The sequence below is a fragment of the Saimiri boliviensis genome, chromosome 15, assembly GCF_048565385.1.
Source record: "Saimiri boliviensis isolate mSaiBol1 chromosome 15, mSaiBol1.pri, whole genome shotgun sequence".
Classification (NCBI taxonomy): Eukaryota; Metazoa; Chordata; class Mammalia; order Primates; family Cebidae; genus Saimiri; species Saimiri boliviensis.
This window is the reverse complement of record NC_133463.1, coordinates 90,701,305-90,723,584: the sequence shown is the minus strand read 5'-3', so window position 1 is coordinate 90,723,584 and position 22,280 is coordinate 90,701,305. Positions and strand designations below refer to the sequence as shown.

The 22,280-nt window shown below is 51.0% G+C and overlaps 1 long non-coding RNA gene across 1 annotated transcript; it reads right to left on the bottom strand.

Moving 5' to 3' along the window:
* Positions 1–9,515: 9,515 nt before the first annotated feature.
* LOC141581511 (uncharacterized) lies at positions 9,516–21,230 on the bottom strand. The gene is made up of 4 exons (XR_012514197.1): positions 20,971–21,230; positions 13,409–14,036; positions 12,572–12,858; positions 9,516–12,392 (listed from the first exon to the last, which is right to left on the bottom strand). It is a non-coding gene; the product is annotated as an uncharacterized LOC141581511 (long non-coding RNA).
* Between the last annotated feature and the right edge of the window lie 1,050 nt (positions 21,231–22,280).

Here is a 22,280-nt window from a genome sequence, read left to right as displayed (position 1 = left end):
GTCCCGTGCACACCCATGGAACTCGATCTGTGAAACCAGATCCTAAGAACAGCTGCACCGGGTTCCAGCTCTGCACCGGGCCTGATCACCAACCTCTTGGAGAGACAGTCGCACGGAGTAGGCTGGCCGTCCGCCAGGACCACCGCAAGCTGCTTACCCGCCACCATCAGTCGTGGCTGTGCTGACACCTTCCAGATGTGCAGGCGCACGGAAAACCCACCTCAGCCCAGCCCAACCGCAACTGGACGGAACTCAGTTTAGCTGCTCACTGATCCCCTCTCCAAAATCGCCATTTCTAAGATCCTGATTAAAATACCTTTTCTTTTCATTCTGCTCCACAGTGTTGACTTTCTTTGTTTTTAGTTGACAACAGCAGGTGGAGACACCTATCTAGGACAGCCACCCGGGACTGTGACACTGTGGGAAGGAGATCCAGGCGGGCGGAGAGGGGACACGGGGAAGGAGCAGGAGGGAGGCCCTGGCGCATCTGCCGGCACTCAGCTCAGAGCAGACGTGGAGCCCGTGGCTTCCACAGAAGGGGCTTTCTCCCTTCTCTCCTCCTCTCTTGTACGCGGTCATGGTCATCGCTCTGTGGCGGGGGCCTGGACTTCCTGGTGCCCTGGGGAAGCCAAGGTGAGGCTGAGGTCCTGGTGTGCTGCGCTCCGCAGAGCCCGTCCTGCTCCTGAGGGCCGAGGCCCGTCCTGGGGCTGGCAATGACCCTTCCTTTGGCGGCTCTCACTTTGCTTGGGGCTTCTAGCTCCTGTCAACCCCGGGGTGCTGCAGGTCACTTGTAAGCTCCTTATAAGGCTGCCTGCACCTGCTCGTGGGATACCCACCTGTTTCTGGCCAGAGGCCAGCAAAGGGTGCCCTCTTTCCCTCATTTCAGGAAGAAGCCTCCAAAGCAACCCCTCTCCCCACGTGTCTCAGGGCTCTTCCCTCCACGTGGCATCTAACGCCATGCTCATGGCTCATGGTCCATCTCCCGCACAGTGTCCCTTCCACAAGGGGCAGGGCTCACTCTCCTTCATGGCTCCACCTGCTGGGTCTGGCCCATAAGTGCTGTGTGCACACGCACTAGGCAGCGAAGAAGTCACCCAGCGCCTTCAGAGGTGTGAGCACTTGCAAGAGACCCAGAGCCCGGGAGGGGTCAAGAGGCTGGCCCATCTCCAGCCAGGCCCTGGTGAGCCCCAAAGCCAGGGGTCAGCTCAGTGTGCTTTGGGGTTTGTCTCCAGGAAGGGACACGGCTTGTCCTCTGGCAGTAGCACCCCCCACAAGGCCGTTACTGGTGCCAAGAAACCAAGACGAGAAAGAGGTTGGCAGCACAACCCCTTCTGGGTCAGAAAAGTGGGTGATGGCTAGAGAGTACGTTCATCAATGGAGGAAATGCAGCTTGTGGTCTCAGGGCCACAGGAGGTGACTGTGAAGGCAGAGTGGGTTGTGGTGTGAGGTCGGCCACAGGAGACATAGACCTGCCAGGATCAGTGCAGACACGGGACACAGAACCCAGGCCATGGGACACGGGGCATGGACATGGGACATCCAGAGGAGCTGGAGCCAGTGCGGGGCAGGGGCGTCCCTGGGCCTGTCCCAGAGCGCTCGGGAGGCCACCCTCCTTGTACTTTGTGGGAAGTAGAAAAGTTCCTCTTCCAAGTTTCCTTTAGCTCCACCCTGCCTCCTCTGTGACAGTGTGTAGGTCACTCACAGCTTATGGTCTTCATTTCTTGTCTCCTTGCATTTATGGCTAGAGTTGTACTAAGGCAGAGAATTTTTTTATTTAAGTTTTTTTTGTTTAAGAAAAATTCGTAAGTGTTAAAAATAATAGTTTGTTTTAAACACCTTCTTCAAAGCCGTCTTGCTTTTTGCTAGCAGCTCTTTGTGAAGCCCTGTCCTATGTAGCTGTTAGACATGCTCACGGGCACGCAGGACATTCTGTGTCCTTGTGCTTTAACCAAGATACCTGGGCCGGACGTGCGCTCAGGCCTGTCCCAGCTCACAGCCTGTGACCTTCCTTACTGGGACTTCCTTTTGTTCTCCACTGCTTTTCCCTGTTTAGAAAGTTTTAAGTTGTTAGCCAATCAGGTTTTAGCTCAGATTGTGAGGTCTGGCTCCCGCCAATGGGGATCAGACACAGCAGTGAGGACGACCCCAGATGCATAAGGGATGAATGTGTCTGCTTTCCTTTGTTCTCTGTACTCTCATGGCAAGATTGCTAACGGGGGTCCCCTTTCTGCAGGAAGTAAAAGGAATTGCTTCGCTGAGAGATGCTTTGTCCCAGAACTGATTTTTTCTTTGCAGGTCCAAAAAGAAAAATTTTACACACAACATACTTGAAGATGGTAAGGATGAAATGCTAACCCTTCAATTAGCAAAGACTTTTTATAATTAAAATGCACAGTGAGAATGAGTGTGAGATTAAAGACTCTCCTTCAAGCAGGGATGAGAATATAAATTGGTAAAGTTTGCCTGGAAAGTGATTTGGCAGGGCACGTCGGGGAGGTGGGAAAACCATCTTGTCCTTTGTCCCAATACTTGTGTCAATTAAAGAAAATAAATCAGCCTTTTAAAGAATTAAAGTTTGTCTTCTTCAGCAGTCTCACTGAGGACCACAGCCTGAGGCCTCCAGCCCAGGCGCTCTCAGGAGAGGTTCTGCAATATGGCTGCCCACGGTCTCATCCCACGGCTGGAATACAGGGGGCTCAGTGTGTGTGAAATCACATCACACTCACGCAGAAGTCACACTGAAGCAGAGTCACATGCGAGTCTGGGTGTAGGGGGGCATCTGGTTACAGACCCCAGAAGCACGGTCACTAACCCTGGCAGGTGTCCTCCTCGGCCCAAGAAAAGGCAAGGACTATGGTTGTTTCTGTTTTAAGGACTGTAGTGACTCAGGCAGAGACACAGGGGACCTGGTGCTCGTCCTGCCCTGTTTCCAAAGTGTCCCTGTGGAGAGCCGCACGCGGCAGCCGCAGAGTCGGGGCTCCGTGAGGCTAGGATGTGGGCAGAAGTGAGCACACACGGCTCTGAGCCAAATATGAGTGACCATGGCCCGTGACACAGCCCTCAGGAGGTCCTGAGAACATGTGCCCAAGGTGGTCGGGGTACAGCTTGGTTCTATATCTTTCAGGGAGGCAGGAGACATCACTCAGATACATTTAAGAAACACACTGGCTTGGTTCTGGCAGGTGGACAATTCAAAGCGGCAGGAACCTGGGTTGGCGGGAGGCATTTCCAGGCTACAGGTAAATTTAAACATTTTCTGGTTGACAATTGGTTGCGCTTATCTGAAGACCCGGGCTCAATGGAAAGGCATGTTCAGGTTAAGATAAAGGATTGTGAAGACCAAGTTTCACTGTGCAGAGGAATAGCTCAGAGAGTGGACTTCAGAGACAGAGCAGGTTGTAAAAGGTTTCTTATCAAACCTCAAACGTTGCCTGGATTTCAGTTGATTGTCTCCTGAATCTGGAAAGAGAGGAGCGAAAAGCAGGGGGGAGGGGATTCTCCACAGAACGTGAATTTTTCCCACAAGAGATTTTGCAGGGAGATTTCAAGGTCTAGCAAGGAATATATTTTGGGATAAGACATATTTATTTTTTCCCTTGTTTTGCCAGAGTCAGACTGAAAAGTAAGTCACGATATACAGGATTTTTTTTTGAGACGGAGTTTCGCTCGTTACCCAGGCTGGAGTGCAATGATGCGATCTCAGTTCACTGCAACTTCCGCCTCCTGGGTTCAGGCAATTCTCCTGCCTCAGCCTCCTGAGTAGCTGGGATTACAGGCACGCGCCACCATGCCCAGCTAATTTTTTGTATTTTTAGTAGAGACAGGGTTTCACCACGTTGACCAGGATGGTCTCGATATTTCGACCTCGTGATCCACCTGCCTCGGCCTCCCAAAGTGCTGGGATTACAGGCTTGAGCCACCGCGCCCGGCCGATATACAGGATTAAATAAAACCCCTCTGGGCCGGGCACGGGGGCTCACGCCTGTAATCCCAGCCCTTGGGGAGGCCGAGGTAGCGTTGGAGACCAGCCTGCCCAACATGGTAATGCATACGATGAGCTCTAAGTTCTCCTGAAAGAGTCAGAATGTCACTGTGTTCAGTTATTCGTCCTCCATTTTAAAGTTTACTTTCCTTGTATTTCAGTAAACAACCTTCTCCACCAGTTCAAATCAGTGGCTTACACCTGTTCCCCAGCCCCCCCAGCTCCATCCTGCTCCAGTCACCTGCTCCGGTCACCTGCTTTGACCTAGGTCACCCCTGGCTACCTGCTCTGACCCACCCGTAACCGTCCTTCCCGCCAAACCACCCACCCTGCCACTCCAGCTAGCACCCCTGCTCTCCTGAAAATCATCACCACCCGGGCGTCGTCTAGCTTGTGCCGTCTGAGCCTGGACGCAGCGGTAGGGAGTAAGTTCCTCTCCCCCTGTCCAAACGTCCAGTCACCACTGCTCCACCCGTGCGCCACACCCTTCTGTAGAAGTCAACTGCCTTGCTCAGAGGATTTATCTTCAAGTGCTATTTCTTTTGCGGCATTGAAATTTTACTTATAACAATGGAGAAACCCCATCTCTACTAAAAATACAAAAAATTAGCCGGGCGAGGTGGCAGGCGCCTGTAATGCCAGCTACTCGGGAGGCCCAGGAGAATCACTTGAACTTGGGAGGCGGAGGTTGCAGTGAGCCGAGATTATGCCATTGCGCTCCAGTTTTGTCGACAGAGCGAGATTCCATCTCAGAAACAAAACACAAACAAAAAAATTTGTCTGATGAGAATTTGTGGTTTGTAGGGCATGACTCCCCAGACCCCTTAGAAAGGAATTTGGGCAAGACAAAAAGTCAGAGCTTAGTTCTCACTAGTTACTCAGTTGGGGAGGTGGCGGCAGGTCCCCCACGAAGCTGCACAGGACGGGGATGAAGTGGGGGCGGAGGGAGGGGCCTCGGAGGAGGGAGGGCGCGTGGGAGCAGCAGGAGGAGCAGACGTGGGGAGCTTCCTCTCCAGGTGCCAGAGCCTCTCGGGAGGGAAAATGAGACTGGGGAACCCGGCTGGGGCTGGCGGGGTCTGTCTGAGAGGAAGCCGCCCCAGACCAGGGAGGGCTCCTGGCTTCCAAAGCCAAGGCCAGGAAGCTGAACTGGACCCTGAGCACCGCGCAGAGCCACAGGGGACGCTGGCAAGGGCAGGGACGTCCTTGTAATAGAGCATTGTGTAACAATGTAATAGAGCATTGTGTAACAAATGCTCTATTTTTGGCGTTGAACGAAATCTAGCAGAGGCCACTGTTTTAGACTGAGCTCCTGCCCAGGGCCCAGGGCCCAGACCCAGCAAGGAAGCAGTGACTCACTCAGTGCAATGGAGTAACGGAGCTGATCGAAAACAGGAGATTCCCGTCAGCCTGAATCAGCAATGAAAAAATCCCGTTTTTAACCCTGTAAGGACAGTAACGGAAACAAACGCGCTTTTTGTTCTGTCTGCGGTCATCAGCCCCCTCCTCTGTAAGGCCAGCCTCCCTGCTCAGCTCCTAGCTTGCAGAGGGAGGGGCTGCCTGATTCTAGAATGCCAAAGAAATGCCACTTAGAATTTAAATTTGGGACCATTTTGCCTTTTGACGCCGGCAATGCTGAGGGAGGAGAGCCTTAATCCTCCTCAGCTTCCAGGAGCCCCTCCCTCTAGAATTCCACTTGGCGTCTGGAGAGAAGTTAGAAGTCAGCCAGATTAAGGGTGAGACCCCCCACTGAGAACCACAGCCGCATCTGCAGGTCCCAGGCATGCAGTGGGGGGAGCTTTCCGGAGGGCGTGGCTTTTACTTAAACACGATCGGACCCCACCTAAGTCAGTACCCACTTCATGGATCGAGACTTCATCGATCGAGACCTTTTCCCACTTCATTTCTAGAGCTGTAAGCCTTTAAAAGGGCAAGGATTTTCTCCGCCGGCGAGCTCCGCCGTTAGGCGCCTGCTGAATAAATCCCCCCTTCCCTCCCAGTTCCGCGTCGGTTTGTTCTGAGGCCTTTGCTGCTACGATGCTAGTTCGCGCTTCCATCTGCTTCCATTCTCAGGTGCGCTCACAGGTTCCCAAGTTTAAAACCACACTGAGACCGGGGCACAGTCATCCCCACGTTTCCCAGGGGGAGACTGAGGACCAGAGGGAAGCCGCTGGCCCTCCTGGGATCTGGGACTGGGCCCAGGGCTCCCTCTGCTCTGGGTTTAGGCTGAGGCCAGAGGCGGTCCTGACCTCTGCGGGTGGTGGGGACAGTGGCCCTGCTGGTTTCCTCCCCCGCCCTCCGCCCCCCCCCCCCACAGGTGGTTTCCGGGAGCAGAGGGAGGGGACTGGTTATGCCCCGAGGCCTGGGGCAGAGCGGGAGGAGCCCAGCACGCTGAGTTTCAATTTCCTGAAGCCTGGGGGAGGGAGGCTGGGTGGTGAGAGGTGCAGTGGGGAGGGCTGCAGGGGCGGGGAGGGAGACAAAGGAGCGGGAGAGGGGGGAGAGGGGGGGAAAGGAAGGGGAGGGAGAGGGGCGGAGGCCCACCTAAATCTAAGGGCTCTGGATCTGCGCCGCCTCCCCCATCCACAGCCTCTGCCCCCCCCCTCCCCCGACATCCCGCCCTCCGAGGTGCCTCGCAGGCCTTGGCAGCCTGTGGGCCCCAGACCTTCTGACACCCTGTCCGCAGTGATGGAAACCCCGCAGCCACGCCAGGCCTGGGTCAGTGGTGCCTCCACCCGTCCGCCCCCTCAGCCAACCCCCAGCACGTGTTCCTGGGGGGCCCAGCCCCGAGGAGTTCGAGACCCTCCAGGCTGCTCGTGGACCTCGGCTGGGGCTGAGCCTGATCCTGGCTGGAAATGAGTGCAGGCTGGGCCGCCTGGGGAAGGCCCTCCCGTCTGTGAACCCCACCCTGGGGAATTTGCTGGGACCCCTTGAAGGCCACAGGCCAGACCCCCAAGGGTTAAGAACCACACCAAGTCCCTGGGCTGAACGCATTTAAAGTCCAGAGGGCAGGGGGTTGGGGGCAGGGGGGCTGGGCTGAGGGCTGTTCTGGGCAAACACCCTGCTGTCGTGGACCGTCGGGGACGGGTAGGCACGTCTGCCCGGGGGTCTCTCGACCTGCAAGAGGGTCCCAATACCTGGAAGAGGGAGTGCGCCTGGGAAAATAATAAAGACAGAGAAAGAGAAAGCGAGGCGTCTGGAGGGCTGATAGGCTGTGCCTAAACAGCAAATTTTATTTTTCAAAGGCCAGGAATAAATACACTTTCTTGGCTCTGGTTTAGGTCATAGTAAGAGGAATGTAAATGTATGCCTCACATGGCCTATACAATAGAGAAGTCAGATACACAATCAGTGGTTGTAAAAAGTAACAGAATTTCCTGTGATCACAAAGCTTGTTTACATCCAGACATTATTCCTCCTGGCTGCAGGTATCTCTGGTTTGATCTTGTTTTAGAACTGAGATGTGAAAAGGTTTTCTGGTTTTGCTTATCAGAATATCTTTTAATCAGATTCTCCTTTGTCTACTCCTGACTCAACTTAACTCAATTTCCCCATTCAGGAATCTCTGAGTCAGGAATCAAAGCCATCCCTTATGGTGGCATTTTGCTTTGCAAATATTGACAGTTAAACCATTATCTAGGGTACAAGGCAGTCTGGTAAGTAAGGTTTAAGGATTATTCTTAAAGTCATAAAAAGGTTAAAAGCAGGAACTGGTTGCCGGTAGGGGGTCTAGCAGCAATGCATAGTTTTAGGCCCAAACGATATTGTGGTTGATATTAGAAACTGACCATCTATATTTCCGGATAGCTCGACTGCCTCCAGTAGGAAACTGTGTTTGGGATCAAACTCACCGTATAGTGAGACTCACGCCTTTTAGGGGTCTCACACGGGAGTGTTCCCCACACCCTGCTCTCCTCCAGTACCCAGCAGGGGCAGCACTCGGAAGGGGCTGGGCTCACAGCAGAGCCCAGAGGAGGGGGCCCAGGCTGAGCAGGTGACCCCCCCCACTGCCTCTCCCTCCCCCCACTTCCCCCCCCAACAATCTCCCTCTCCACTGTCCCCCACGGCCTTCCCCTCTACTGCCCTCCCCACTGCCTCCCCCCACTGCTTCCTCCTCCCCTTCACTGACCCCTACTCCCCTACACAGCCTCCCCCCACTGCCTCTTCCTCCCCCCCACTGCCTCTCCCTCCCCCCACTGCCTCTCCCTCCCCCCACTGCCTCTCCCTCCCCCCACTGCCTCTCCCTCCCCCCCACTGCCTCTCCCTCCCCCCACTGCCTCTCCCTCCCCCCACTGCCTCTCCCTCCCCCCACTGCCTCTCCCTCCCCCCCACTGCCTCTCCCTCCCCCCACTGCCTCTCCCTCCCCCCCACTGCCTCTCCCTCCCCCCACTGCCTCTCCCTCCCCCCCACTGCCTCTCCCTCCCCCCCACTGCCTCTCCCTCCCACTACCTCTCCCTCCCCCCCACTGCCTCTCCCTCCCCCCACTGCCTCTCCCTCCCCCCACTGCCTCTCCCTCCCCCCACTGCCTCTCCCTCCCCCCACTGCCTCTCCCTCCCCCCCACTGCCTCTCCCTCCCCCCACTGCCTCTCCCTCCCCCCACTGCCTCTCCCTCCCCCCACTACCTCTCCCTCCCCCCCACTGCCTCTCCCTCCCCAACTGTCCCCCCCACGATCTCCCTCTCCACTGTCCTCCTCACTGCCCCCCCACCATTGCCTCTCCCTGCCCCCCACAATCTCCCCCTCCAGTGTCCCCCACCGCCTTCCCCTCCACTGCCTCCCCCCACTGCTTCCTCCTCCCCTTCACTGCCCCCCTACTCCCCTTCACTGCCTCCCCCACCACCTCGTCCTCCCCCTCCACTGCATCCCACTGCCTCCCCCTCCCCCTCCGCGTCCCCCAGCACTGCTTCCCCCTCCACTGCACTCTGCTCCTGCTTTCCCCTCCTCCTCTCTTTGCCTCCCCCGGGCTTCCCTCTGGTCCTCACCCCCTCCTTCTGAACTGGAACTGGGGCCCTCCTCTCTGCAGGCCAGTCTCCCTTCCTCCCTCAGACCCCACTTCCTTCTGTTAGCACCTCCCCATCCAGGTCCCAGTCCAGTGAAACTGCATCAAACAGCCACAGAGTACACTTCCTTTTCGAGTATGTGCAAACATGTACAAATATTGACCCAATAATGAGCCATAAAAAAAAGTGTCCACAAAGTTTAAAGAACTGAAGTGATACAGAGTGGCTTCTGAATTCACAATGTAATTGTACTGGAAATAATTAACAAAACCACAGACAATCTTGCTCTTCTTTGAAATGAGGAAACAACGCTGTGAATGAGCCATGGATCACCTAAGAAATTAAAAGGAAAATCAGAAAACAAAAAGTAAATGATGAGAAATGGGCTCAATGTCAAAGTTCGTGGCGTGCATCTAAGGCAGCCTTAGAGGTGACTGTAGACCTCGTATATTAGAAAACAAAAAATGTTGAACTTTAATGAACTAAATATGCAGCACAAAAAGTTACAGCATGAACAGGAAAGTGCAAACTTTTAAACTAAAAGTAACTTTTACTACTTTCAGTGGGGCGTGGTGGCACCTGCCTGTAATCCCAGCTACTCAGGAGGCTGAGGCAGGAGAATCACTTGAACCCGGGAGGCAGAGGTAGCAGTGAGCCGAGATCGCACCACTGCACTGTAGCCTGGGCGACAGAGTGAGAAAACAAACAAATAACAAAACAACAACACATCCCTGTTAGAGTTCTATAATTGATTGTAAACCACCTCTTAAAGAGGATTAAAACAAGGTAACAACTGTCTGTGGCTGACAAAACATTTTAGGGCAGCCATAGTTAAATGATTGACAAGGAAATTTGTTACCTCTGTGGCATACAATGATTTTATGTAACAATTATAATTATTGCTGATAATGTACACTAAGTCATATCAGAACTATAGGAGTTTCCCATAATTTTAGAATATATACCAGTAACACTTTTATTCAAATACTTCCCAGAGAAAACCAAACGCCGTTTTATACAGAACAAAGCTTCCTGTAGGACTTTTGTACCCAATAAGCCAAATGTCACTGTTGCGTTAGTGCATTATTGATGTCAGACCCAATTCTTAATAAAACCTTACAAATAAATCTGTCCGATCTTAATCAGTTTGACCATAAGGTAAGATTGTCATAACTCTTTTATAACCCTTTACAAGTTTTTGTTTAAGAGCAGATTATAAGCAGATTTTTGCTCTAAGAAAAACCTGTTGTGCTTTTATTCCAATGTTTAATTTAGAGAAAAACGGAATAACACCACAATACCCCCTTAATTTAACCGATGACCACACACAGAATCTGTCTCTCTCTCTCTTTCTTTTTTTTTTTCAGTTCTGTCACCAGGCTGGAGTACAGTGGTGCGATCTTGGCTCACTGAAACCTCCACCTCCTGGTTCAAGCTATTCTCCTGCCCTAGCCTCCCAAGTAGCTGGGATTATAGGTGTGCACCACCATGCCCAGCTCATTTTTGTGTTTTTAGTATAGACGGGGCTTTGCCATGTTGACCAGGATGGTCTTGATCTCTTGACCTTGTGATCCTCCCACTTCAGCCTCCCAAAGTGCTGGGATTACAGGTGTGAGCCACTGTGCCCAGCTGAATCTCTTTTACAATTTTTATAAAGCTTCCGCAACTGTTCAGACCTTTAGCTTTATTCTATCTAATTTACAACAATTCTTGGTCCCTTCAGGCAAAAAAATTCACATTCTCATGCCTTTTTATAATTTTTTTGCCAAAAGTACATTCTATTTTCCTTACATACCTTACAGGTAAAACTGTTTTTTCAATAGTCTCAATTCCATGTTACAATGTAAACTTTTATCGACTTTTACTTTTGGTGAAAACCCCGGTGAGTAAGCAATTTTAATTGTATACTTGGTGTGGAGGCTACCCTAGGGCACATAGGCAGAAGAGCAGATCAGGGCGGACTCTCAGCGTAGCTAGGGGTGTGGCTAGCTCCACCCGGCCCAGGACTCATTTTAGGGAAGCAGGCAAATTTTACAGTATGAGTCACAGTCACGTTTTATGAAGCGTTTGGGAAGCCTTTGAATTGCTCAGCATTTCTTGCCTAAATCCCCTTTCACAAATTCTTTTACAACGTACACAGACCATCTGAGACATTTTTGGACTTGGTGCCTTGCTCCAAACATCACTCCTTTTAAACAACCAGACATTTTACTTTAGGACAAGAATTTAGGTCCTTTCTTAGATAAAATTTCTTTATAATCTTTGGACAGCTAGGGAACGTGGTGATTCCACATGTCCCCAGGCCTCATCTGGAATCTAATGGCTTTAATGTGAGTAAATTGAACAATTTTTAAAAGTTAAAGCAGCAGTTTATGACCTTAAAGCATTTAGCCAACTTAATATCCGACCTGCGCAATTTAGACTGTTTTTATTTTATCAACAATTCATTAACAATGAACAATTATTAAAACTGTTTTTGTTTCCCAAGGATTACTAAAGTTACATGAACTAAAATACATTTCAGTTTTTATTTTGCTTGCAAAATATTTGACGTAAGTGCTTATTTTTGTTTAAACCAATTAATTAGAGTTTTTAATATAAACATTACACACAACACATATGCAGCTACACAGGAAGGCAGAATATTACTGCAGTAGTTATAAGATTTTTAATTTGCCCGTTTTTAAGTTTTTTTTTTTTTTTTTTTTTAATTGAATTACTGACTTTAGGGTGGAGCCTTTGGAAGAAAAGGGAAGGGGGTCTCTGGTGCCTCCTGTTTTTCCCAGGGAGTGCAGGCTGTTAGAACTTGAATAGCCACATTTAATTAAGCTGATTTCAACCATAGCACTCTTTATAAAGTCTTTATAGAATTTCTGATGCCCAATGGTTGATATTTCTGGCTTTTGAACTTACCAAAGGTAACCTCCCAGGTGCTTAGAAAAAGAAAAATTTAAGACAGTCTGCAGCGGAGAAGAGAATAGACAAGGTTACCCTGATGTTAAACCAGAAATGAGTTCCTTCCTACGGGGGAATCGAACCAGGACCACCGCTGTGAAAGTGCAACACCTTGGCTCCTCTGCTGCAGCAGGGGCGAGCCTCCATTTCTCTTCCCAGCAGGGGTCTAGAGTAGTTAACTTCGAGCTTACAAAGGCTTTTAACCGTTTAATATGATTTTTATAGCTGATGGTGACGGGAACCCTAAAACTCCTGTTTCCTGAAGGCAAAGACCAAAAGTAAGTACCAGCACATGGGGAAAAGGTCAAGCTCCCAAGGACGCAAAACAAGGTGGACACTTCGTTCAGTTTTTCGTGTTTGTTTTGGGGACCTGCAGCCAAGTTTGTCACTGACCAGCTTGCTGGGTCATCTTGAAGAGGAGGGTTCCAGGTGTTCTCAGCCAGGTTCTATCCTAAAGTACCCCTTGACACAGAAAAACAAACGCGTAGCATGAAATACATCAGCTTAAGACTAGCCTTAAAATTCTTTTTTGCTCTAATCAAAACTTTACAGATGAGATAAACACTGACTTTTATTTCCCATTCATTTAACCATTTGCACAGAGGGAGAAGCCAGAAATCTGACTGGTGAGAAATTCTTACCCTTTTGCCAGCATGCCAGCCTTCTGGGGTCCCTTTCCCTGAGCGGCCCCAGTGATCCACTTGCCACACATGGGTCTGGGCGCCAAGTCGCATCATAAAGGAAAATCATTTTTTTTCTTTCTGGCCAGAGCAAAATCCGTGTGAGGAAACATAGACATTATCCATGCTGCGTAGCACCCAGTATCAAACTGGCGAGGCTTAAATCTGCCCCCAGAGGGGCCCCATCATCTTTAATCCAACCCCCACCTTGGAGTTTCAGCACGCAGTCTCTGGGCAAGACGGTCGTCCTGAGAAACAGAAAGAAAGGAAAGGAGTGAAAGAAAAGCATTGCGCGTGGCCTGGTGGGCAGGGGGAAGAGCTCACGGAGGCCGGAGACAGACCCTCCCACTGCAGGGACACTGCAAAGTTCAGGCAGCCGCTTCTTGGCAGCCAAGGGGTCTTTTCCAGCCATCCCATCAGCTCTCAAGTTTCTCCTTTTAGGGAGAAAAAAGCCCCCTCCCCCCTCCCCGTGTCCCAGGACCCTGCACATGCCTAATGCTGCCACCCACAGTCGCCGACAGAGAGTGCAGGGCCGATTAATCCAAAGAGAGTGGCAGTTACCGTCTCACAGGGCCTGTTCTTAGCAGACAGGGACTTTATCCAGAGGGCCTCTAACCCGCTAAGTCTTAGAAGGGACCCTAACCCTCCTAGGCTGGGCCTCTAACCCAAGGTCAGTCCCCCACCCTTGCCTTGTGTTAAGAGGGGCCTCTAACCCGCTCTGTCTTAGGAGGGACTCGAACTCCCCGCAGCGAGGCCTCTAAGCCAATCCCGTTCCTTACGCAGGTACCCGCCACTTACCGCAGCCATCCAATCAGAGCTGCAGCTGTTCCCCTTGGGTCGGGAGTCTCCTCAGTACTGTCCCTTCTGTGGTTCTCCAGAAAGATGTTACCAGACCCCACCACCTACGCCAAGTTAACCTCCGGGTTGGGGGTTTCCGCACTGGAGTCCGTTCTGTGGTGGCCAGAAAGATGGTACGGGAAAGGGGTCCTGATCCAGACCCCAAGAGAGGGCTCTTGGGCCTCGCGCAAGGAAGCGTTCAGGGCGAGTCCACAGTGCCAAGCGAAAGCGAGTTTGTGAAGAAAGTAAAAGAATGAAAGAATGGCCGCTCCACAGACAGGGCAGCCCGGGGGCTGCTGCTGGTCCGTTTCATGGTTATTGCTTGATGATATGCTAAAGAAGGGGTGGACTCCCCTCTCCAGACCGTGCAGGGTAACTGCCTGACGTTGCCGTGGCACCTGGAAACGGGCCTGGCGCCGGTGGAGTGCGGCAGTGAGGACGGCCACAGGTCACGCGTGGCCACCTTGGTTTTGGCGGGTTTTGGCCGCTCCTTCACTGCAAGCTGTTTTATCAGCGAGGTCTTCATGGCCTGTGTTTTGTGCCGGTCTCCTGTCTCATCCTGTGACTTAGGATGTCCTCACTGTCTGGCCTGTAGAGACAGAGAGAGGCCCGGATGTGTGACACAACAACAACAAGAACAACACATCCACGTGCACAGAGACAGAGAGAAGCCCGGTCCTCGAGGGCCCCGGAGGTCTGATGAAGTCTGGGAAGAGCCTTTGCAGCTGGGCAAGCAGTCACGTGGCAGAGGTGCCCTGCATCCCGGAATGGGAGGGGCGTGGGTGGAGAAGGCAAGGCGACCGGGGGTAGGCAGGGCACGGGTCAGAAGGGAGGTGGGGGTCCTGAGCTTGGGCAGAGGCAGCAGGGTGCGCAGGGGACAGCTGGGTCATGAGGCGCATTCAGGACCAGTTCACCTCCTGGAGGCTGTGGGGCTGTGGCACCAGAGGGTCCTGGCTGGCAGCGGGCCCATGGCGAGAGGCTGAGTGGATACGGCTTGGAGCCGGAGAAAATTACAGCTGCTTCGGGTGAAGGTGGTTGGGCAGCATCCCGGAGGGAACGATCCAGGGACACGGCTTCCGAGAGAGAGCAGGAAGACACGATGGCGGAGGGAAGTGACAGGGACTGGGAGTGAGAGGAAGGAACGGGCTTACTAGGGGATGGAGGGAGAGTGCGAAGAGAGGGAATGAGAGGTGAGGAAGGGGGGAGAGAGCAGGCCGGCGCAAGGCAGAGACAGGAGAGTCTACCGGAGGGCTTGGGTACGATCGTAATCATAGCAACAAACACGCCTTTAGCACTGACCGAGCCAGACTCTGTTCTTAGGACTTTGTAAATATCCCGTTGTTCTTCACAACTGCCCGTCAAAACAGACACTGTCTTTTTATTTCCGTTTTGCAAATGAGGAGACAGAGGCAGAGAAAGCTCACAGACAGCAGGTTCCACGTCCTGCTTCTCAGCCTCCGCACGCCCTTTCTCTTCTAGGCAATGGGGCTGGACTGTGGAGAAGACACTTAGAGCTCCAGGAAGGTCAGGGCTGCCTGGATGGGTGACTGGGAGTCAAGGGGAACCCCGGGGATGGCGGCTCCCACGAAGGAGACAGAGAGGAGCTTCCTGCCTGTGCAGGAGAAGCTGAGGCATACAATGTGCTGCTGTGGCTTCAGGGCCCGTGGGCAGTGGTCTGGTGGCTGCCTCTCACTCCCCACATCCAGCCACCCCCTCAGCCACAGGGAGAGGGACAGATTCTACTGCCGTGTCAATGGCTCCACTGCCTGGCCTGACTCTTCAGTGGCACTGCCAGGGTCCAGAGTCCTCCGGGTGTGTGCTCACACCTGGGTGCATAGCTGGGAGCCTGAGAATTAGGTGGCATGCAGCCAGGGCTACTCAGCTCAGGGCCCGGCTGGTTTTGTGGAGAGGCTGTGACTCACCGGCCACTGGAGTGACTCAGGGGCTAAGGCTGTGCATTGCCATCACCGCCATGAAAACTCTGACATTGCTCGGCCATGCTGTTGGAAGACTCTGGTGCGTCAGGCTGAAAGCATTCACCTGGAGTTCAGGCACTCCGGATTTGGGTTTTCCTCTGGAGTCAGAGCAAAGGAATGATGGCTTCAAAGAAAGCAGCATGACTAGAGTTTGACATTATTTAGTGGGATATGGAGCACCTGTGAAGGCTTTGAAACAGGAGTGGGCTGAGCGAGTGTGGCTTGTAGGGTCGGCGTCTGCACCCGGGGAATGGTGGTGCAGAGCAATGGAAGCAGGTGGCATCACTGGCCGGGGCAAGACCTGCACTGAGGTGAGGCAGCAGGAACAGAGCATAGGCGGGAGATTCTGGGTGGGCAGAACTTGAGAGACCAACTGGATGTGCAGAGAAGGAGATAAGGAATCAAAGGGTTGCAGGGATGTTTGGCTAACATGGGTGTTCTTGCTTGTACAGGATGTGGGGATGCAGGTTTTGGTAAGGACAGTCTCAGGGCAAAGAAAGCAGCTAAGTGGGCAAGTCTTCAGGACATACATCCCAGCTCTAACGGTTCTAATCCCAGCTCTGCCACTTGCTAGCTGTGTGACCTTGGGCAAGCTGTTCAACTTCTCCGTTCCTCAACATCTTTCCTCTCTGTAGTTTGGGTCTCACAATAGCACCTACCTCTTAAGGTATGTGGGAGGCATTTGAAGGCGCAAGTAGCCTTTGAACAGAGTCAGACAAAGGGATGGAGCCTGTCTGACACTACGACTTCGTGGAGTCACAGCCAAAGAGCAGGTGACACTCTGCAAACTTCAGTGGTGTCTCCAGGGAAAGACACGAAAGGAAAAGGGGCTCAGGTTGCTGGGAAGAGTGTCCTGGGTTGAGGCAGAAGGGCAAAACAAAGTGTATAAAGGTGGCAAACAGGTGGGTTCTGACAGGGTCACAGAGCTGGAACGGGACAGAAATAATGCAGGTCTGGAGGCATCACACAGCCAGCAGAGATGGAAGTATGGGAGGGACTTGGGAGTCTCATGATTCTGGGTAAGTCATTCATGTCGTTTCTGGGCTCAGCACATTGAGGCAGTTATCAAATCTCCCCATTCCCCTCATGTGAGTCCTGTGATTCCTACTCCACTGATGAGGTGAGTGAGGCACACAGATGACTAATGTGGCCGTGGTCATGCCGTGAATAAGGGCTGGAGCTGAGAGTCAGGCCCAACTGTGTAGGATTCACAAGGTTGGGCCTTTAATCACAGCTTGTTACTGACTCATGGCAGGAAAAACTTCAACACACTCTCTCCATTTCCTTGACCACCACTACTGCGAGCAAAACCACCACCACCACTGTTATCCCACCAATAGCACCATCATCAGCACCATCATTACCCCATATCACCATCCCCATCACCACCACCACCATCACCATCATCATCATCATCACCCCCACCATCATCAACACCATCACTACCACCACTATTACCACTACCACCACCACCATCACCACCACCAGCATCACCACCACCACCCCATCACCATCATCACCCCCACCAACACCATCACTACCACCACTATTACCACCACCACCACCATCACCACCACCATCACCACCACCACCACCATCACCCCACCACTGCCATCAACACCATCACTACCACCACCACCCCCATCACCATCACCCCCACCCCCACCCCCATCACCATCATCATCACCCCCACCATCATCAACACCATCACTACCACCACTATCACCACCACCACCACCATCACCATCACTATCACCACCACCACCATCACCATCACCATCATCATAACCACCACCATCACCTCCACCATCACCATCAACACCATTGCTACCACCATCACCACCACCATCACCATCATCACCACCACCACCATCACCTCCACCATCACCATCAACACCATTACTACCACCACTATCACCAACACCACCATCACCACCATCATCACCCCCACCACCATCATCACCACCCCCACCCCATCACCATTATTGTCACCAGCGCCATCATCCCCACCACCACCCCCACCACCAATACCATCATTACCACCACTATCACCATCACCATCATCAAAACCACTACCACCACCAACACCATCACCACCACCACCCCCATCACCATCATCATAACCACCACCATCGCTGCCATCATCACCATCAACACCATCACTACCATCACTGTCACCACAATTATCACTGTCATCACAACCACTGCTGCCACCATCATCACTACCACCACACCACCACTACCATCATCATAAGCACCATTATCAGCACCATCACTACCATCACTGCCACCGCCAACTTTACTGTCACCACCACCATTTCCACCATCATCATCACCACCATCATCACAATCATTATCACCACCATTATCACCATTATCATCACCACCATTACTATTATCACCATCCCCACCAACAGCCCCACCATCCTTGTTCATTTGGCGTCACTAAAACAGAATACTACAGACAGGGAAATTTGCAACAAGAAAAAGAAAGAAAGAGAGAAATGTATTTCTCACAGTTCTAGAACTGGGAAGTCCAGTATCGAGGCGTCGGCACTGGTGAGGGTCTTCCCTCTGTACGTCCTCCCTATGGTGAAGGTGGAAGGGCAAGAAAGCAGGAGAGAGCCGGAGAGGGCAGAACTTGCTTCTGTAACAAACTCACCCTCATGATAATGACACTAGTCCATTGATGAGGGTAGAGGTCTCACAACCTGAACACCTCCAGTTAGGTTTCCAACACACGAACTTTGAGGGACACATTCACACCATAGCATTCTGCCCTGACCGCCTGCCAAATTCATATTCTTCTTACAATGTCAAATACATTGTTTCCATCCCAACAGTCTCCAGAGTCTCAACTTGTTTTGGCATCAACCCAAAGTCCAAAGTCCAAAGTCTCATTTCAGTTGATGCAGATGAGACTCAAGGCATGATTTGTCCTGAGGCAAGTTCCTTCCTAGCTGTGGGCCTGTGAAATCCAGACAAGTGCTTCCAAAATACAATGAGATGGCATAAAATAGACATTCTCATTCCAAAAGGGAAAAATATGTGAGAAGAAAGGAATAGTAGCACACAAGCAAGTCTAAAATCCAGCACGACAAGGGTTAAGTCTTAAGACTTTAGAATGATCTTTCACTCTGTTCACCACCTCCTGGGTGCACTGCATGGTGGGCTGGGCAGCCTTGGGCAGGCTTGCCCCCATGGCTTTGCAGGGCTCAGCCATTGAGCAGCCCTTTTGGGTTGGAGTCTCATGGCTGTAGTGAGCCCAGGCTTGCACTGCACATGGTAGCTCCACAGTTCTGGCATTCGGAGGTGGCAGTCCCACTCTTACGACTCCACCAGGCAATTATTCTGGTGAGGGTTGTCTGCTTCATTCTCATGGCTCCACTGGGCACTGCTCCAGTGGGGACTCTCTGTGGCAGCTTTGCCCCTGTGGCAAGTCCCTGCCTGGCACCTAGGCTGTCCATGAGATCCTTTGAAATCTAGGGGAAGGCCGCCATGGCTGTGCGGTTTGTGCATTCCACATTCCTGCAGAATCAGCACCATGTGAACACCACCAAGGTGTAAGGCCTGTTCCTTCTGAATGGGTGGGTTGAGCAGAGGCTGGAGTGGCTCAGGGGTGCTGCACCAGAATTTGGGGAGCAGAGTCTTGATGCACAGAGCATCCCATGGGCACCTTTTTGGAAAGCTTGACCTCAGGGTCCTAGCTTGCTTCAAAGACCTCTAAAATGCCTTTGAGGCCATTTAATTTTTTCACATGGCGAGCCTGAGAGTTTTCGAAATGTTTCCATTCTGCACCTCTTTTAATTACACAGCCCTCCTTAAATCATTTGTCTGTTCTCAGTTTACTTTTAGCCACCTAAAGAGCACCTTGAATGCTTTGGGGCTACTTAGATATTTCTTCTGCTCAGTATCCCAGTTCATTGCTTTTACGTTCTGTCTTCCACAAAGGACACAGACGCAATTCTGCCAAATTCTTTGCTACTGTGTAACCAGGATGGCCTTTTCTCCAGTTTCTAATATGTCGTTCCTCATTTCCATCTGAGACCTCATCAGAATAGCCTTTGCTGTCCATCTTTCTGCCAACATTGTAATCATGACCATTTCAGTCGTCTCTGTGAAGATCTGGGCTCTCCCCGCAGCTCTTGACTTCTGGGTCGTCGCCAGAACTGCCCTTACTGCTTCGTTCACAACAATCGAGGCTTTTATGGCCTTCTCCTCCAGGCAATTCCAGACTCTCTCCAATTCCAAAACTACTTCCACATTTTCAGGTATTTGTTACACTAACAGTCCCACTCCTTGATACCCGTTTTCTGTCTTAGTTTGTGTTGCTGTAACCACAGAGTCAGTAATTTATGGATAAATTTATTTCTCACACTCTGGAAGCTGAAAAGCCCAAAACCAAGGTGCAGGCATCTGACAAGGGCCTTCTTGGTGCATCATCCATGGCAGAGGAGCAAGAGAATGTGAGACAGAGAGCAAAAGGGGGCTGAACTTGCTTTTAGAACAAGTCCACTCTTGTGATAACTAACTTACTGTTGGGATAACCAGGTTAATGCATTCATGAGGGTGGAGGGCTCATGACCTAAACACTTGCCAGCCCCATCTCAGAATGCTGATGCACTGGGGATCAAGTTTCCAACACACAAGCTTTGGGGAACACATTCAAATCATAGTACCCATTAACACCATCATTATCACCACCACCACCACCGCCACCAGCATTATCACCACCACCACCTTTACCACCATCACCTCCACCACCATCACCATCACCTCCATCACCATCACCATCACCTCCACTACCACCACCATCATTAACACCAATATGAGTACCACTACCATTACCATTACCACCATCACCACCACCACCACCACCATCACCATTATCATCACCTCCATCACCATCACCATCACCTCTACTACCACCACCATCATTAACATCATTATGACTACCACTACCATTACCATTACCACTTTCACCACCACTACCACCACCATCATCATTACCATCACCTCCATCACCATCACCACCACCTCCACTACCACCACCATCATTAACACCAATATGACTACCACTACCATTACCATTACCACCATCACCACCACCACCATCACCATTACCATCACCTCCATCACCATCACCATCACCTCCACTACCACCACCATCATTAACACCAATATGACTACCACTACCATTACCATTACCACCATCACCACCACCACCATCACCATTACCATCACCTCCATCACCATCACCATCACCTCCACTACCACCACCATCATTAACACCAATATGACTACCACTACCGTTACCATTACCACTTTCACCACCACCACCGCAACCACCATTACCATTATCCCACCAACACCATCGGCATTATAAAAATCACTCCCTTCACCATCTACACCATTGCCACCACCTCTGGTATGGAGCAAGAGCCACCATTTGCAGAGTTGTTATCAGAAACAAATAAACTCATATCAGACACTTAGATATGGTTTGCTTGTTTATGGCTACCTCCAAGCTGAAGTAGCTTCCCTTACCTGGAGTTTCTTCCCCTCTCTTTTCCGTATATCCAAATTGCAGTCATCTCGTTTCAATTTTAAAACCTCGTTCTGGGAAGATGGCAGAGTAGAAATCACCAGAACTCTGTCTCCCCACCTAGACAGCAAGTGTAGCAGTCAAATCTGTCTGTAACTATTTTGGAGTTCTGGTCTGTTGAAAGCTTGCAAGTTCCAGGCCCAGGCTTAGCTGGTTAATTTTGGTCAATTTTCTCTCTTGGCACCATGGCAGCGACCCATCCCTCAACTTCTACCCCTGGGGCATACAACCTTATATGTGTTCCTGGAGCAGCTTACACACAGCTTGTGGGAGTCAGAGTGGGCAAGAAGAATGCTGATCTCCAAAATAGAAGATCTGTGTTTTGATTGCTCGCTGCTGCTTCTGAGCTTGGAGGTGCAGACACCGTGGACAGCTGCTGTTACATCCCACTCCCAACTGTTATGAGCCTCCTTCCCCCAGGCTGAGTGAACTTCCAGATTTAAAGAGCCAAGTTTCGTTTGTTCTTTCTTTTATGGTTCTCCTTTTGGGAGCCAGCCATCGAAAGACTAGGACATTCAAAAGCAATCATGTAAACGGGCGAATATAAAAAGTTGCCATGTACACCCAGGGCGAGGCAGAGGCTCAAAAAGACCTGAGAAGATCTTAAAGTTACACCACAGGATGATCCCCAGCACATTAAAATAAAAAAAATTTTTAAAATCCCAAAGCCCTGGGGAAGGGGGGAAATATTATTTCCAGAGTTACCACATTATTAGATTGAAATATCCAATTTTCAACAAGAAAGATCACAAGGCATACAAAGAAACAAGCAAACATGGCCCATTTAAATGGAAAAGAAAAAGAACAGACCAACAGAAACCTCCCCTGAAAAATGCCAGGAGGCAAATATGTCAGACACAGCCTTTAAAACAACAACCTCATTAAAGATACTCAAAGAACCAAAGAGAGATGTAGAGGAAATACAAAAAAATTAGGTATTAACTAAATGGAAATACCAATCAAGAGACAGAAAACCTGAAAGGAAACCAGAAAGAAATTCTGGAGCTGAAAAGTATAATAACTGAAATGTAAATATCTGCTAGAGACTCAAATGTAGATTTGAAAAGGCAGAAGAAAGAGTCAGCCAGCTTCACAACAGGGCAATTGAAATTACTGAGCCTGATGAACAGAAGAAAAGATTGAGGAAAAGTGAACAGAGCCCAAGGGACCTGTGGGACATTATCACATGGACCAATATATGAATCCAATGTAGGAGTCCAAGAAGGATAAGACAAAGGGGCAGAGAAATTAA